This window comes from Cibotium barometz, chromosome 39, assembly GCF_041138505.1.
Source record: "Cibotium barometz isolate CiBa-2024 chromosome 39, ASM4113850v1, whole genome shotgun sequence".
NCBI classification, from domain to species: Eukaryota; Viridiplantae; Streptophyta; class Polypodiopsida; order Cyatheales; family Cibotiaceae; genus Cibotium; species Cibotium barometz.
The window spans coordinates 8428245-8447005 of NC_141084.1; positions in this window are offsets into that span (position 1 = coordinate 8428245).

The following is an 18761-nucleotide window of genomic DNA, read 5'->3' on the forward strand; positions in this document are numbered from 1 at the left end:
CAATCAAACCACATTTGTTGTTGAAGTCCTTAACATAGTAGCCCTTAGGGTTAAAGTGTACTTGTAAACCCTGCACAATCATTTTTCCAACTGAAACCAGATTCTTTGTTATGTTAGGCACATGAAGTACATCAGCAGCCAAGTACCTTATCTTGCCATCGTACATAGCTAATGGTACATTTCCAATGTAAGCAGTAGGATGAGCCATGTCATCTCTAGATGATCTATTTTTTTAAGATTTTTGACAACTCTAAACCACTCAACATGACAGGTCATGTTGTGATGCTCTTGAATCTACATACCATACATCATCATTGTTTGTGGACACATTTGCACTCATTGAACATGCCACTTTTTATATCGCTTTGCTTTGCGACATTATGTTGCAAAGTAACCTGGCTTGCTCACAATAAAAGCAATCCTTTGATTGTTGTCTCTGCCAATTGTGTCGGCCTCCTTGGCTCCCCCTACCTTTGAGACTAGTCTCTTCCACCTATGTGTGTTTGCTATTGATGCAAATCATTGGACTGTTTTGCTGTCCATATAATCAGATTTCCAAAACGGCCACCCCCACATTTGCCTCAACTACAAGCATGACCTCTACCTCTACCTATACCCGAATTTGAGTAAAGGCATGTTCTAGAGTGTTCTTGCTGTGAAGGGAAGAGTCTTTACCCAAATACTTCTCTTCTATTATTAACATAGATAGACACCAATCTCAAAAGTTAGGAACATTTTCTCGTAGACAAATAGAGGTCTTGAATGGCTTGTATTCTTTTCCAAGCCTATTCAAACAAACGCTCACCAAGTCATCGTCTTCCACTGACACATTAATAGATCCAAGGGATTCAACAATACCCTTGATCTTCATTAATGCATACTCATTGATGGACATGTTCTTCTCTACTATATGCAGCTCCTATTTTAGTTGCAACTTCCTTGCCTTTATGTTTGTCTAGAATATCTTTACTACTACCAGGTTTTGCCATGCAACTATTGGAGTGTTGACATCTTGTATATGCCCTATCATCATAGTGTCTGTCACATTGAATAAAAGCCAATACGTGACTTTCCTTACACCCTAGTTCCAATCTTTGAACACCTTTATCTCTAATGTACTAGCGTTCTCTTCAGGAAATTTGGAGGCTCCTTATTGTCTCCTTTAAAATATAGTCCCAAAATCCTTTTCCCATTAGGAAATTGGTCATTCTGAACTTCCACACATGAAAGTTCTTGTCAAGATTCTCATTGATAATTTGATTAATGTTGTTAGACATCTTTTCTTGTAAAACAACCAAAAAATTGTAAACAGATAATTTATGTATGCAACCTGCCCAACATACTGGTATCTATTGTAACTATGTAAGCGGTACTTCTGCACAATCTTTATGTCACATGTGATGAGAGTACACGTACATACACCCACAATCAACAACATGTGCAATCACTAGATACCCAAAATGCACTACTGGCATTACAATAACTAGAGTTCAGACAAAGATAGTTCTAAACCAAAACTTCCAAGAAGTGATTGAAAATACATTGCAATGGTTGAGTGGAGGCCAAAATGTGCTCGAAATGTAAAATTGAAGTACAAAGTACTGCACCTCTACACCTACAAAGCCAGCTCCTCAATTGGAGACATATAGCTTCTAAAGCTACCTAGTGGGTCGTGTAAGAATATGGCACAACAGAAGAAGATACGGCAAGAGACAATACACTAGATAATGAAATAGAGAGAATGGAGAGAATTTTAAAATTTTGATTATACCACCAAACAAGCGATAGGTACAATATGATGGTGCTGTCTACCCATGCGCTCTAGTGTAGAGCTTAGATGGCAATCTAGATAAACTTTAGATGAAGGGTGTACTTAGAGTATAGGGAATATATGCTCACAAGCATTGGATACCTTAGCTTATGCCAACTATATCCATTTATAAGTGCCGTAGGTAGTGTGGTGGTGGACGCATTCAATATGTGGATTCAATACGTGGGCAACTACATTGCATTGACGCGGCTCATCGCTCGTCGCTGTATTCATAAACGCGTCTCCCAACCGACCCACCGCCCCCACTAATGAAATTAGTATTCGAGAGAATATTCCAAGGAATATTTCTTATACCTTTTTGGCTCCCCCCCGGGACCCCAGCTAACGCTTGTATCTCTCATCATCTCCTTACCATCAATGGTCATCACTATGACCCCTTCCAACATCTAAGCTCGGGTTCCCACTAAAGATATATGCGCTAATGGCTTCTCCTCTCATAATGGGGGCCATACAAATGTGCACCATATATCAATAATGTGAGTTACATGCTGAGAGGCAGGCATTGAACATATACTAACATGTCGTACCAAAACATGATGGGGAAGAGATGATGACGCTCTTACCTATGTACCACTTCCTTCGCCTTCATAGCTTCCTTTGCTATTCCACTTAGCTCCTTACCTTGAACCAAGCTCTGATACCATGAAAAGATTGGGGGAGGAGAGAGAGATTGAGCTCTTGCAAAACAAGCACACACACACAACAACAATAAATAAGACACACATATAAAGATGGAAGACTGAAATCTTCTTCTTCTTGTTGCTCTCAAAAGAGGTCTAAAAAAGATAAGTGAAAACCAACATAAGTACTAGAGTACTATGTACAACAGTCCATAATGTGAATACACTAGGTGAGCTAGTAAGATAAGTATGCCATAACTCGATTGGACTAGGTAGGTGTAGTCCAAGTTTAGAATCACTAGTGCAGATCCATCGTGTCAGCTACCAAACGTGCCAGTGGTGTAAAGGTGGAATGCTCACCCAAGCACATCCTCATGGAGGAGCTTGACATCTTAACACTAAAAATACTCATATTTGTGGGGACAGCTCGAGCAGAGAATCCTATACTCAAACATAAATACAAACTTTAAAAATTAAGAAAGATTCTTCCCTTGATTCCAATGAAGATCCTTTTTTAGCATTGTTTCCAAAATTCGAACACTTGATGAGCAAGTGTGGGATGTGTACTTACGAGAAACAAATGTGTCATGATGGTGCTTATTGCAGTACCAAAACGATTTTACAATCCTTTTAGGCATAAATCTAGGACAAAGGACCTGAGGAAAGGGAAGAGTTTCTCCATGATACCTGATCTCAAATGATATGATCAATGTATACCTTGTTAATATGTGTGAGATCTTCTTTTGCAAAGAGACAAGGGGATCACCAAAAAACAATAAAATTTTTAGGGGTACGATGTGTACAGGTCATGGCATATTGGTTTCTCGGTTGAGTTGTTTTATGCTCCTGAGTGTGGTTGGACAAAGCCCCACGACATTGGTTTGTTCTTGCACTCTTTCTCTATATGGTGCAAGGGCTTCCCCATAAGTGGCACTACAGCCAGGGAATAGTCCCTCCGCATAGCCACAATGCATTTTGAATGCGTGTGTGCATATGATTGATTTCTGTTATATTTTTGTTTTCTGTGTTTTTTCAAGAATCATAGAAAAACGAAATGCTGAAAATCGGTCCATTTTGTTGCATTGTTGTCGAAATTGATGTTCAATTTCTATAATTTCTACATGTTTTGCAATTTTTGCATGTTGCATGTTTTTCAGTTTTTTAATTTTTGTAATTTTTGTGTTCTGCAATTTGTGCATTTAGGTTAACTCTTCTCCCACTTATCATTTACAAGTTTAATTTGTGGTTATCTATATTTCTATTTTTTTATATTTTTCAATTTAGAAAAGAAAAAAACAATTAATTGAACGTGAAATTGAAAGAGTTGGGTTAAATACACCATAAAATCGTTTTCCTAGCATAGTAGTTATCCAAATTTTGACTCCTCACATGGAGAAATCGAGATAAAAATAGAAATTAGGAGAGGATTTGCAACACAATTTTTTTGTGTGGTTTTTGCACATTCTTCGTTTATGCATTAGTGTAATTAATGCGAGTTAATTAAGCTTAAGTCTTTTCGTAATTAATGCGAGTTAATTAAGCTTAAGTCTTTCCTTAATACGAAATATCTTGACTAGCTGTTCACATTTAATGCATGTAGGCTTTTAGGCCACTAGCCCAAAAAGTCCAAAAGCCTACCAATACCTATTTTTGGGTAATTTGATGGGATGGCTGCATTTAATGTACGTAGGCTTTCAAGCAGGCCCCAAGTCAATGACTATTTTTGATAAAATTAAAAATTAAAACCGTAAATAGTAAACCGAAAATGTAAAAAGTAAAAAATAAAAGAGAAAAAAGTAAACAATAAAAAAAGCAAAAATAAATAATGAGACAAAACGTAAAACGAAAAAAGGAAAAATTTAGAAATTTTGGTGGTCCGATAAAAATATAGAAATTTTTCAAAAAGTGTATATAAAAACTTGCCTAATATATGTTTTAGGCTGTGATCGTGTTGATGCAACTTTTGTGACATCCCAAAAATTTGTATTTTTACATAGTTAAGGAGCTTTCTTAACTATGGGAGCCAACGCCCGTAGCGCTTAATTAACCTAAAAAAGTACACTATTTTTTGGGCCAGACAGGTTAAAAAACACGAGAAACATGTTTTGAAAAAAATGTAGGACCTCCCAACATGCCATATTCATATGTACCTATGACCTGGGTGTGTATTAGAGGCCTATTTAGGTAATAGCGCATCTATCGAGCTAGGCACATACAAACCTACACTGGGCTCAAGACCTTCGTTCGTTGAAACCCAGTTTAGCATTATACAAGATCTTGCACGAGGGGCTAGTGATACTTTGTTAGATTTTGAGTCAATGGAAGGATCCCTAGTCCCAAGAAGTGAGAACCCTAACCAGGCCGCCTCACCAGTCAAGCCAAATACTTCTAAACCAAATATTGCTATATATAAACCACATGATGGAGTTGAGGTATACTCCAGAGAGACACCTGTTGTACTCTTATCTTTTTACAAGAAGGGAGCATTCATGTTGATATCCCTGTCCATACAACTCCTATTTCATCTATTGCAACTGTGACCATCCAACTATCCCTTGCACAAGCTCTTATACTTGATGGGGTAGGACATTAGAAGAAGTGTAGGCACAGTAGATGCACTAATCCATGCCGCCAACAAAGAAAAGGAAGAAGAGACTTTATGGCACAGCAAATGCTTATTAGTAGCCCAAACAGCCCAGTATACATGTAGAAAGATGAACTTTCACCCAATTCTCTACTTTGTCAATGCACCCTAGAGCAAGGGGGACATCCTCCTCACACAAATGATTAGACCAGTGGCGCACTTGGCTCATATGCCATCGATATCTATGGGAATTCCTCTACGACCCGCTAGGACTCATGTTACTCCTTTGGGATTCATGCCATTACGTCCGTTAAGCAGCACCCTTCATACCACATGTTCTCCCTGCTATACCAATATCTCAGCAGCAACTCTTCCAATTGATCCAGTAGCCTTTGCGCAAGAATTGGGGAGTGCTATGGTGGCTAAAAGTATAGGACCAATCATGAGAGATAACGGACATGGTAGCTCTGGAACGGATGCACAAATCGTGAAGCTTATGCACAAGTTCAATGGAGAGGGCAATCCTAGAAGACACCTCAAGGTCTTTGATCAAGTTTGCGAGGCCTTAGGTGAGAGGAATGAGCTTGCAAAGACCAACACATTTAGCCTTACACTGTGGATGGTAAGGCTGGTGATTGGCATTGGACTTTGAGAGTTGAAGATCGTCTAAACTTTTTTGGGCTTTGAAGATTATTCCTAAAGCAGTTTGTGCGTGAGGGAGCTTTGTGGAGTGTCATTTCACAATTGCACAAAGCTGAGAGAGAAGAAGATGAGTCAGTGAGAGATTTTATTAGTTGTCTTAAGTATTTGAACTCTCGCTGTGCTCTACATGAGCGCTTTTCCAACAAATCAACTGCTTGATGGATTTTTCCACAAACATGAACATATTGGCTATTAGAGGTATCACCACCTAGGAGGACATCACAGCTAATGGCATCCAACTTGAGGATAACTTGATGATAAAGGGAGTAAGAGCTTCAGATTCTAAGTCTATTACACTAGTGGTCGTAGCATCACCACTGCAAAACCTATAGTCAAAGGTAATACTTTAGTAGAAATGTCTTGGACTGACTTCTTAAAAGCTTCTAATACCAAAGCTTCGGACAATGTGCACATGTACCCAAGGAGAGAGCTACAATGGTATTCCATTTGTGGTCACGGACACACCACTAGTGAATATCCAATTTTAAGAGCTCATTTACAATGGTAGTAGCTGTAGCTTTTGTGGGTGTTAGAATCACGAAGCCCGAGATTGCCGAGCACACCTACAAGCTATTGCCAATACAACGAGACCATTGCTGGCACCACAACAAACGCTAGCCCTCGGTCTTGTAACAAATCAAGTAAGGGTTGAATATCCCACACAACAATCCCTATCAAAGGGCATGCACCATGCATCCAATACCATGCATCCAATGTGCCATTACCTCCACTAGTCCTGGGACTGCAACCACCTCCACCAAGGGTATCAAGTAATCTTTGAGGAGTCTATTGATTACCAAGAATATGAGGTAAATGTTGAACCCACCCCCCCACCTCTTTGAGGACCCCACAGAGCTGCGATGGGAAGGGGACGGGACATTAACGCCACAGCTAGAAGAATGCCTCTTCAATGTTACCACTGTCAAGGTCCCCATTGAGTTTCGGAATTCCTCTAAAGTTTCCTAAACTTAAACAAGCGGTACCCTCAAACATGCCATTGGCCACTTGTAACCATTGTGGCATAGATTATTTGGATTAAGGGTTGCCCCAACAAGATTGTGTGGTGACAAGCCCATAGACGGGACCATCATCACACCCCTAAACATGATTGGGGTAAGTAATCAAACTCAAAGGCACATCCTAAAAAATCTAGATCACACACCTTTGAATGCTATGACCCGACTACAAGTCCGAAACCAACATATTCTCGAGCAATGATATGTGGCATCGATAGTAGCAGAATCTAAGAAGAAGAAGAAAAAAGTCGGTTAAGAATGAAAAATGAAGGAAACCCAAAAGACAAATCTTGGGACGCCTCAAGAGCCAGTCTTCATTAGGGACATAGATGAGGACTTAGACTCCTTGGGCCGATTTTGAACAGGGTAGGAAAATACCCTCCAAAGCCTAGAGTACGGGGAAGGAGACCCCATAGGAACCTGTAATTCCTGAAACTAGATCACACATGACAAAACTTGGCTCTTTTTGTCAAAGGATGTGACGAGTGCCAATGTTGTGTAAAGCCACAAAAGAAAGACACGATGCCACTACATCCTGTGAGAGTCAACCAACCTTTTGAAAAATGGGGCTTAGATTCATTGACCGTATTAGTCCTATTGCACGCGGCACACAAGCATGCTTCATCATTGTTGTTGCCATAGATTAAATAACCAAATGGGCTGAAGCAAGAGCCTCATGAAAAGTAGATGCCATGTGGCAATTGCTAAATTTCTCTATGAGAACATCATTACCTGCTTTGGTTGTTCTTTTGAGCTGGCAAGTGACCAAGGAAAACACTTTATAAATGATGTAATCCAGTAGCTCACCACAAAGTTTATGATCTCACACAACAAATCCACACCTTAATACCTACAAGCACATGGTCAAGTTAAGAGCACCAACAAAGTCCTGATTTTTATACTAACAACATTTGTTGGAAGCTCAATGTAATGATTGGAAATTCAAGATCATAGTAGCTTTATGGGATTATTGAACCTCTTACAAAATAATTAATTGCACACCATTTAAGATGGTATATGGGGTTGAGGTGGTAATGCCTTGGGAATTCATGATACCAAGCTGAAGGGTGGCAGTACAGAGAGACTAGAGGATAACATGTCGGCCGATCAATTGTTCATTCTTGAGCAACTTGAGGAAGAAAGATAAATTGCTATGTAAAACATGTTAACAGAAAAGGATCGACGAAAAAAGTGGTTTGATAATCATCTAAAGGATAAGGAAATCAAGGAGGGAGACCTTGTACTTATGTACGAAGTCCGTGAAAGAAGAAACTAAAATATACTGGTGGTAAAGGACCATTTCGAGTCTACGAAATAACACCTCAAGGTAATATGCATTATGTGATAACTAGGTGATGGCCTCTACTACACCATTAGTAGGCACACAAGAAGAAAAGTAAAAGGGATCAGAACTGGGGGACACTAAAATCCCAGCTTCCAAGGGCACTAATCAACCTGGCTCCTGTCCTCAGCCCTCCATCAACATCTCCAAACACCTAAACACCCTCCCAACCTCTCTATCTGATCCAGCTACATGTTCCAATTGTCCTTCTAGGTTAGCACTGACTCCAAAACCTCTGATTACTCACCTACATAGCTCAACTAACCTAAAGTGACATCCCACTAACCAAAATAGCTCCCAAGTGACACATAACTGCTTGTAAACTACATTTGAATGCTGATGCTGACTCCAATCCAAAATAGGTCCTTTAGACTCCTCTACAATCCTCCAACATTAGCTACCCTTATAGCCACAACCCTGAGACCTTCCTAGACACCTTGTCGACCCTCTTCTGACCTTTCTCTGATCATCATCACCTGCTGAAAACTGCCTCAACTGTTTGACACAGAACCGGTTGACTTAGAATCGTCAACTGAATCGAAATCCTCTCTTACTTGTCCACATACTCTCTCTGGCCCTTAGACTACTCTCACCTTGCAAGGATACCACATTGTAGGCTCTCTGCTGACTATAGCTAACACACGGCTGCCTCAGATTTGACTGTATCCGATCAACCAACTAAACTGACTCAGCTAATGGTAGGCTTCCTCTCCTCTATGTCCATCGCAGATACCTCTAGATCCTCAAAACACTCCAACCAAGCAAGAATCCATCACAATGGACTCTTAAAAACTGACAACAACCGACTCTGCCCCACAAAAATCATTCAGACCTCAATCCAATCTGACTACTCATAGCTGACAATCCTATATTAGACCTAAGTCAAAACTCTTGCTTTCAACTCAGACAAGTCAAACCAAGCAGTCTACACCATTAGCTAACTAATCTGATGCTTAGATGACACACATCTGACTATGTACCTTCACAACAACTGATACCAACTGACTCAGCACAAGTTCACCGGTTGAGTGACACACTCTGGAGATTCATCTTCATAAACTTAAACAAAACAACATCTTCATCATAATTGAAACATCAAAACAAAAGACTTTGTAACCATCTGACACACAACTAGAACTGACAAACTCTATTTTCATCAGATAGACAAAAACTCAACAATGTCTCAACAGCACTGAGACATGGGCACACACATATTAGAAGGAAACACAAACTCAAGGATCTCCCTCAAGTGGACGTCGGCAACACACAACTTCAAACTCTGAATCCACTATCACAAGCGATAGGTCTCTCACACAAAAAACAACATAGAGATGACTGAAACAGTTATAGTTGAGGATGAATTGAATTGAATCAAGTCTCTAATAGAGTTTAGCTCCTCAGTTCCTAGGGGACACACCTCCTAGCCGACTCTCTGGCCTCTAGCTCCCCCTTTTCTCTCTGATATCCAATGAATTCTCCCACTTTGCACTCTTCTTCTGCAAGCTTGAAAAACTGCAAGAACTCTAGCTTGCAAACTTCATCAGCTGTCATGCAAGAGACACACTCCACTGCAGTCTCTCTTTGGTGGTCTCTCTCACCACACTGTTGCAAAACCACACTTGATCCACCACAATTCTCCTTCTTAATTCTTCTAGAAAGTATCATCGCCCGTTCTCCCATGCAGTTTCCTTTTTCATTTTTGCTCTTGTGTTTATCCTCTTGGTCACCACATGTCTTTAGCCACTTGGATTCCTTCTTACATCATCTTATCTACATTGCATCCATCTATACATCATATTTTGATTGGGGTTGGGATGCTCCTCACAGCATGTTGAGAGTCTAGATGGAGTTGAAACTATCAACTTTCTTAAGGGTAGTAAATTCAAAAAGTATTATGGTTCTCTTATCTCGAGGAAGCAAGTCACACATGATAAAAAGACCGCCAACGAAAAAGTGGAACTAAATAAAGCTCAAGCTCCACAGGAGGCTAAAGAAAGGCAAATCCGGCAACAACCATCCGGCAACAACAATGGCGAGAAGCTATCCTTGGATCCGCATAAGCCTTTGTAGGAGTGGTTGAAGGAGACATAGAGGAGCACATAGTAGCTCTACGAACATCCATTCAATTGCCTAACCCTTATGGTAAAGTGCTTTATAATGCATTACTTGATATAAAAGCTGTTACCATATTATAGTAGTGATGTGTGTGAACACACTTAGGACCGCCGGGGCACTTTTTCCCTCACTAGGAGGTTTTTTCCCCCGTGCATTGTATATACGCCCATTATCTTCTAGGGCTTGTGATCTTTCATTTTTGGCACTCATAATACACTACTGTGTTGTGCTCAAGCTTCCTCATCTTCTTGAAGTTGTGTGTGCATTCCTGCAACCCTAATTCCAACAATTGGTATCAGAGCAGGCTTCCTCCTCCCGGGCAGCATCACCGGCACCTGCCGCTTCATCTCCTCCGATTGCGACGAGGTTTCACGAGCGTCTGTAGGTTAGTATATGCCGTGGGAGAGCCCGTAGGGTTTGGTCGTTTCAGAATTTTGATCTGAAGTCATTTTGCCCTCCGTTTTTGCATTCCAAGTACTGCGCAGGCAAAATCGTCCTACTGTGCAGATTTTCTGTCAAGATTAAAATCTGCAGGACAGGTGCCCATTCATCTGTTTTGGGCTGTGCTACATAGCACATGTCGATTTTATACAGGTTTACCTCTTACAGACAGCATTTACATCTAGTAGTACAGTCATTGGCCATGGCTGACAACAATGATGTATTCCGCATGTTGGCTGCTGAGGATAAGTTGGATGGCACCAACTATCCATTGTGGGCATATATGATGCGACATGTATTGGTAGCAAAGGGGTTATGGAACATTGTGCAGGGTATTGATGCACGTCCTATTGTGGCTGGGAATGCTGCAAACACATCAGAAACAGGTACTGTTGATGATGGTGCAGGCACAAGTGCTGTAGCAGCTGTTCGAGAACCACCACTTTCAGCAGAGCAGATTCGTTGGGATGGTAGAGATGCGCAGGCTCATGCCTTGATTGCGCTGTCTGTCAAACGTACCATTATCCCACATATTCGCTCCTGCAGGACTTCTAAGGATGCTTGGGATGTACTTGCCACATTGTATCAGGCAAGAAATGAGGCTCGTGTTGCTTATCTCCGAAAACAATTGGAGAGTGAGCATATGAACGAAGGTGATTCTATGGATAGCTTTTTGACAAAGATCAAGGATTTCAAAGAGCAGCTCATTTCTGCAGATGAAATCCTGTCAGACAGTTCACTTGTGCAGACTGTTTTGAATGGTCTACCAGATTCTTATCAGGGTTTTGCTTCCACTCTTCGCTTGATGATGAAAGGCAATCCCAATGCCTTATCATTTGAGGAGTTAGTTTCTGTTTTGCTGCAAGAAGACCAGTCAAGGCAAAACAGGAATATTATGCGTGTCGCAGATCAAGCTTTCGTTGCTAGTCAGAGAAGCGGGAAAGGTAAAGCTGGCTTTTCTTCTAGTAAGCAGAAATCTGCAAATGCTGCGCAACCAAAGAAGGAAGACAAAGATGAGAAGAAGGGTGACAAACAGAAGACATTTTGCAAGTACTGTAAGGGAAATGATCATGTCATCAAAGCGTGTCCTAAGCTGGCTGCGAAAGAGGCTAAGAAGAAAGAGGCTGGTATGGCTGTTGCAGATGCCTCTCCTTCTAACAATGAATCTGCTAATGTTGTGCTAGATACAGAATGGGCATTCAATGCGCAGTGCAGTTATGACCCATCTTTGCATGACACATGTATGTCTGCAGTAGATTCAGATGTATGGTACTTTGACAGTGGTGCCACTAAGCATATCACCTCGCAGCGCAGTTTATTCACTTTCCTTGAGTCTGCTCCCACAGGGAATACTGTCACTTGTGCCAATAACTCCTCTTATCCCGTTGAAGGAGTTGGACAGATTGTGCTGAATGTTGCAAATGGCAACACCTTTACACTTTTTGATGCATTGTATGTGCCAGGGATCAAAAAGAATCTGCTGTCAGTCTCCGCATTTGCCAAAACAGGTTTGGTTGTAAAATTTGTGGATGACAGATGTACTATTCATGATCTCTCTTGTGGTGACATCATTGTAGCATCTGGTTCACTATGTCGAGGGCTGTATAAGCTCAATATGGATGGCAAATGTGTAGAGGATTCAGCATGTGCTATTATGGATACGCAGGCTATTTCAAATGCAAAACTGTGGCATGCACGTTTTGGTCATCTGAATTTTGCAAGTTTGCTGCGCCTGCAGAAATCTGAAATGGTGTCTTCTTTGCCTAAGCTTGAGGCACCTGTCAAGCATGTTTGTGAGGGCTGCATATTGGGTAAAATGCAGCGTGCTTCCTTTCCCAAAGATGGATCAGTGAGAGCTGAACGCAGATTGCAGCTTGTTCACAGTGATGTTTGTGGTCCCATGCAAACTCCATCATTTGGAAACTACCTTTACTTCGTGACTTTCATTGATGATTTTACCAGGCATGCATGGGTATATCCTTTGAAGGCAAAGTCCGAAGTGTTTTTGTGCTTCAAACAGTTTTTGGTTATGGCTGAAAATGTGTCAGAAAGTAAGATGGGCACCCTCCGTTCAGATCGAGGGGGGGAGTATATGTCTTCAGAATTTAATGCATTTCTGGCTGAGCGTGGGATAAAACACCAATGTACAGTGCCGTATACACCACAGCAAAATGGTGTGGCTGAGAGAAAAAACAGGTCTCTCATGGAAATGGCAAGATGTATGGTTAAGAGTCAAAGTCTACCACATGGTTTTTGGCTTGAGGCTGTCATGTGTGCCACTTATGTACTAAACAGGTGTCCCACCAAAGCATTACAGGTTGTCACTCCATATGAGGCTTGGCATAGCCGCAAGCCATCTGTTGGCCATTTACGTGTTTTTGGTTGCCTGGCATATGCATTAGTGTCTGTGCAACATCGCAGAAAATTGGATGACAAAGCTGTCAAATGTATTTTTGTTGGATATAGTGCTGAGAGCAAAGGCTATCGTTTGTATCATCCACAGACAAAGCGCATTTTGGTTAGCCGTGATGTTGTATTTGTGGAAGATGCAATTCAGCCCTTGGTTTCATGTACTAAGGAGACAGATATCAGCTCACGTGATGTCTATGATACATTGTTGCCTCTTTTCAGTGGTGCACAGTCAAGTGCAATACCTCATGAGGCAGTTTTTCAGCCTATGCAGGTTTTAAATGATGGCACAGATCAGCCTATATCTGATGCAGATGTGCATGATGCACTTGAGGATGAGAGACAAGAGATTGAGGGCTCTAGGAACATGCCTAGATGGCTGGTGCAGACTTTGCGTGACAGCAAGTTGGATGCCCCTTTGTCTAGTCGCACTCGTTCTGGCTCTCATGGTGCCTCTTATGCGTCAGATTGTTATGCATTGGCTGTTTCTAGTATGTGCGATGAAAGTGAGCCTGTTTCATTTGATGAGGCACAAAGTTCAGAAAATTGGATGGCTGCTATGCAAGCAGAATACGATGCTATTATGAAGAATAGTACATGGTCTTTATGTGACTTGCCCCCTGGCAAGAAGGCCATTGGCACTAAGTGGGTATACAAATTGAAGCGTAAGCCTGATGGCACAGTGGATCGCCATAAGGCTAGGCTTGTTGCAAAAGGTTATGCTCAAGAGAAGGGCATTGATTTTGATGAGACTTTTGCTCCCACATGTCGTATGACCACTGTTCGTAGCATCTGTGCATTAGCAGCTCATAATGGTTGGAATGTACATCAGCTGGACATAAAGACTGCGTTCTTAAATGGAGATTTGCATGAGGAGGTGTATGTATCGCAGCCTCGTGGTTTTGTTCAAAGAGGGCAGGAAAACAAAGTGTGCAGGTTAAAAAAGGCTTTATATGGTTTAAAGCAAGCTCCACGAGCTTGGTATGAAAAAATACATGCATATTTGACTGCACATGGGTTTCAGAATAGTCCAACAGAAAGCACTTTGTATGTTAAACGTGTGGATGGTGTACATCTAATCATTGCTCTCTATGTCGATGACATGCTGCTCACAGGACCAAATGAGAGTCATATTGCTGATTTTAAGGCTGATTTGAATGCCTCTTTTGAGATGTCAGATTTGGGGCATTTGCATCATTATTTGGGGATACAATTTAAGCAGTGTGATGGAGGTATTGCTTTGTGTCAGACAAAGTATATTGAAACATTGTTGCGGAGATTTGGCCTTGAAGACTGCAAGCCTATTGCTACTCCAATGGAGACAGGTTTGAAGTTGAGTCTTCATGATGCTGGAGATCACTTTGATGTCACACTCTATCAGACAGCTGTTGGTTGCCTCATTTATGTATGCATTACGAGGCCAGACATTCAGTTTGCAGTCTCACAGGTGAGCAGATTTATGCATAGCCCAGGCATTAAGCATTGGCAGGCAGTGAAGCGTATCTTTCGCTATTTGAGTGGTACTCGGCATCTTGGGTTGTTTTATCCCAAGGGGGGATCATTGCCGCCAGATTTACATGTTTTTTCAGATTCTGACTGGGCTGGTTGTTATGACACACGCGTGTCCACGAGTGGTTTTTGCTTCATGCTTGGAAGCTCATGCATATCATGGTTGAGCAAGAAGCAACCTACTGTGGCCACTTCTAGTTGTGAAGCTGAGTACAGGGCAGCTTTCACAGCTACGGTTGAGTGTGTGTGGCTCAGACGCCTTATGGCTAATTTGGGTGTTGGGCAGCCATCTGCCACCACCATCTTCACTGACAGTCAGAGCGCATTGGCAGTTGCGCGGAACCCAGTGTTCCATGCTCGTACGAAGCACATTGAGGTGCACTACCATTATGTCAGGGAGAGACTCTCTGCAGGAGAGATCAGTTTGGCTTATGTGCCAACACAGGATAACCTTGCAGACCTTTTCACAAAGGCTCTGCCTCGTGAGAAGTTCGAAGTTTTTCGCAAAGCTTTGGGCTTACTCCCTTTTGTGGATTCGTCCACATAGCTAGACACTTCCCTATACATGAGTGCTAGCTCTTGTTCACCGCATCACTCCAGGGGGGATTTGTTACCATATTATAGTAGTGATGTGTGTGAACACACTTAGGACCGCCGGGGCACTTTTTCCCTCACTAGGAGGTTTTTTCCCCCGTGCATTGTATATACGCCCATTATCTTCTAGGGCTTGTGATCTTTCATTTTTGGCACTCATAATACACTACTGTGTTGTGCTCAAGCTTCCTCATCTTCTTGAAGTTGTGTGTGCATTCCTGCAACCCTAATTCCAACAAAAGTGCTAGTCACAATCAAATTTCTTCAATGCACGTAACCAGTTGGGAAAACCCCAACTCGTAGATACCTCCTTAAAGGTGAAAGGTATCCATGGTAGAAATACCAAGGTCCTTGGGCTATTATAAATCGAGACATACTATGATCGCACTTGGTGGGAGACTTCCTAGTTATGCGCTAGAACATTACCTAAATCGGTAATACTTGGTTCTACATGGATAGGCTGTAGGATGTATGATTGACTGGTCGATAGGGTGTGCCTCTGTGGGTAAAACCACTGAACAATCTACTCATAAACCCCTTCCACTTTTCACTATTATCAAGGGTTGCAAACGAGGATGAAGCTTCAACATCCATAAAATCTATGAAAACTCCCTCCACTTTAGCGTCCACTATTCAAAAAACTCTAAATTCTTTTTTCTCCACACAGCAAACACAAAGTGAGCAGATACAATGAGCTATAAAGTGGCAACCCAAATCTACCTTGAAATGGGTTCCCAAAATTTCTCCATCTGTGCCATCTTAACCAACGAAGCAAAGAGGGCCTCAATACAATAGTCGACGCAAGAAGTCCAAATTACAAGTTACCCCAAAATGGATACCCAAACACTTATTGAAAGCTGAAGGCTACTACGAGGGTAACCATTGTATTTGGATACCAAAACATAAATGTATACCACTAGTCTCATTGCTGCCCCTTACAAATTCCCAAATCTCCTCATTAGTGTGATGGATAAAGGCTTCAATAGATCAAGAGCCATAAAAGAGAAAACTATTGTGGAAGTTTCAAAATCACCTTCACTCTATGGAGATATCATTTTTAGAAACAATGTGTCACAATATAACACTATGCTTTACGTAAAATTGACCCAAAATTGGCATTTCAATGGGCTCAAAGATATTCAATACAACCGACACCTTTGAAATACTTTTCTCAAGTAAGGTAGGTGGTATTTTCACTTAGAGTGAGCACACAAGTTGTCACTGAAAACTTCTAACCTCTTTTGTAGATAATCCTTGAAAGATATGCACATTAGTTATTGGAATGTAGGGTTAGTCATCCAAAGGGCATAACCTGATAGGCAAACATGCCTCCCATTATTGTGAAAGCAGTCTTGTGCTGATCCTTAGGTGTGATAGACACTTGGTTATAGCCAAATGTAGGGTTAGTCATCCAAAGGGCATAACCTGATAGGCAAACATGCCTCCCATTATTGTGAATGCAGTCTTGTGCTGATCCTTAGGTGTGATAGACACTTGGTTATAGCCAAAGAAGCCATCTATGAAGCTATAAGCTTCTTCGCCAGTTATTGTATGACACATGCTTGGTATATGGCAATGGGTAGTGATCTTTTTGTATGGATGCATTGACATTTTTAAGGTCCACATACACTCATAGCTTTTTGTTTTTCTTGGACACAAAACAAGATAGGTGATACCCACTTAGTGTGCTTGATTTCATAGATGAACCCTATTGCAATAAGTTTGTCGATTTCCTCATGTATAATACAATAGTATAATACTTGGGGTTCATCTAATAAGGCCTTTGCCTAGTTGGCCTTGATCCGTTAATGATAGGGATTGTGTGTTGTACCACTTCGGCACTCCCTTCATATTTGTGTATTTCCAGGAAAAGCAACCTGTAAATTCTTTTGACAACTTCACTAATTATCTTTCTTCTTCAAGGATTAGTTCCTGAGTAATGAACACTGGTTTGGGCTCCTCTCCATGTTTACGTAATCCACCTCTTTGACTTGAGTGGGCCTTTCATAAGAGAATCCCTCTTGCCCCTCCTAAGAATGTTGGGCTCTAAGGTGGGCCGCTATTTGCAAATTCTTTTACAGCTTCAGTAATTATCTTTCTTCTTCAAGGGCTAGGTCCTTAGTAATTTACATTGGTTTGGGATCCTCCCGTGTTTAGCTAAGTCCACCTCTTTGACTTGAGCGGGCTTGTCAAGAGATTCCCTCTTTCCCTTCCTTAGAACATTGGACTCTAAGGTGGACCACTATTGGTTTATCCATTGTATATGCTTTATAATGATCAAGGATTGGTTATAAGTTCAATAATATATCATCTTCCTCGGCCTCCTTTGGGGCTAATATCTTCTTGGCTTCCTCCTGCTTTGCCTTGGTCAAGGCCTTGTTTCGCCTAGGGTTAGGGTTTGCATCCCTAGGGTGACTTCACACACACTCTCTACCTACACCCTTGTTCACATGCCAAGCTTATTTTATAACACCCCCCCTCAATGATATCCATGTCAATGCTCATGGGATAGACTGGGTGGCATTGGCTTACATGGCAAGATTCCCCCCTTAATCTATGAGTGGAATGCCTTTATAACATAGGCTTACAAGGATGTTTTTGGTAATATGTGTTTAGAGGAGACTCCCAGATGGAGGCTCGGAGGCATAATTGGCCTCTTGGCCCGTAGAGGGAGATGCATTTGGACACTTAGAAGTGATGTGCCCACTTTGCTTACACTTGTTACACTTCATTTTGTTGGGGTATTTGATCCAACAATTATTTGCATGATGCCCTTTTCTTTTTACAATGAGAGCACCTCAACACTTGAGTGGCTACTACAAGTGCTTGATGTGTAGAAGTTGAGGGGGAATCTTTGGATTGGTTATCTCCCTTGGGCTGATTATCTTCATCAAAGCAAGACTGGATGACTCCTTCAAAGGTGGGGTTGGGCATATTCCTCAAAGTGGTCTCACCAATGTAGGATACACATGCTTGATGGCCTTAAGGAGCACGATTATTGCATCTTCATCATCAACTGGTGCCTTAACGGAAGCAAGTTGGGCCATGAGACCCTTCATGTGAGAAATGAATGCCCCAATATCCCTTGGACATCATCTTATATTTGACTACGACTTGCCAGGTATGGAAGCCTTCACCATTGAACTTCTTATTCTGCACCTTGATGTCCTCTTTTGCCACCATTAGAGAGATGGAGAAGGTCTTACCACTTGTGTGTGCACAAGGACAGTGTCGAGTCTCCTTACAAAAGTATGGCTATGAGAATACAATTCACACTAGATTAGGTGTGGTGAAGGTGTGAGAAATGCAATAAGGCTAAATAGGAATGAGGAAGGCTTATACTGATTTTTGATTAAAAACCAGGAACAACAGCAGCTACTTAATGATGATAATTAAAATGAATAGAGTGGTTTAAAACAACACGTGAGCTTGTAAAACATGTACACCTAGAACATGCGCAGCATCAAAAACTTACGACGCGAGCTGTGGTTTGCTAGTTATAGCCAATCAGCAGGACGTCCGCTGGTTACCGAGCAGAGCTTCATCTACGTCTACCACCTCGACCAGGGCGCAGAGGCTTCAGTTCGTTGCTAAGAGT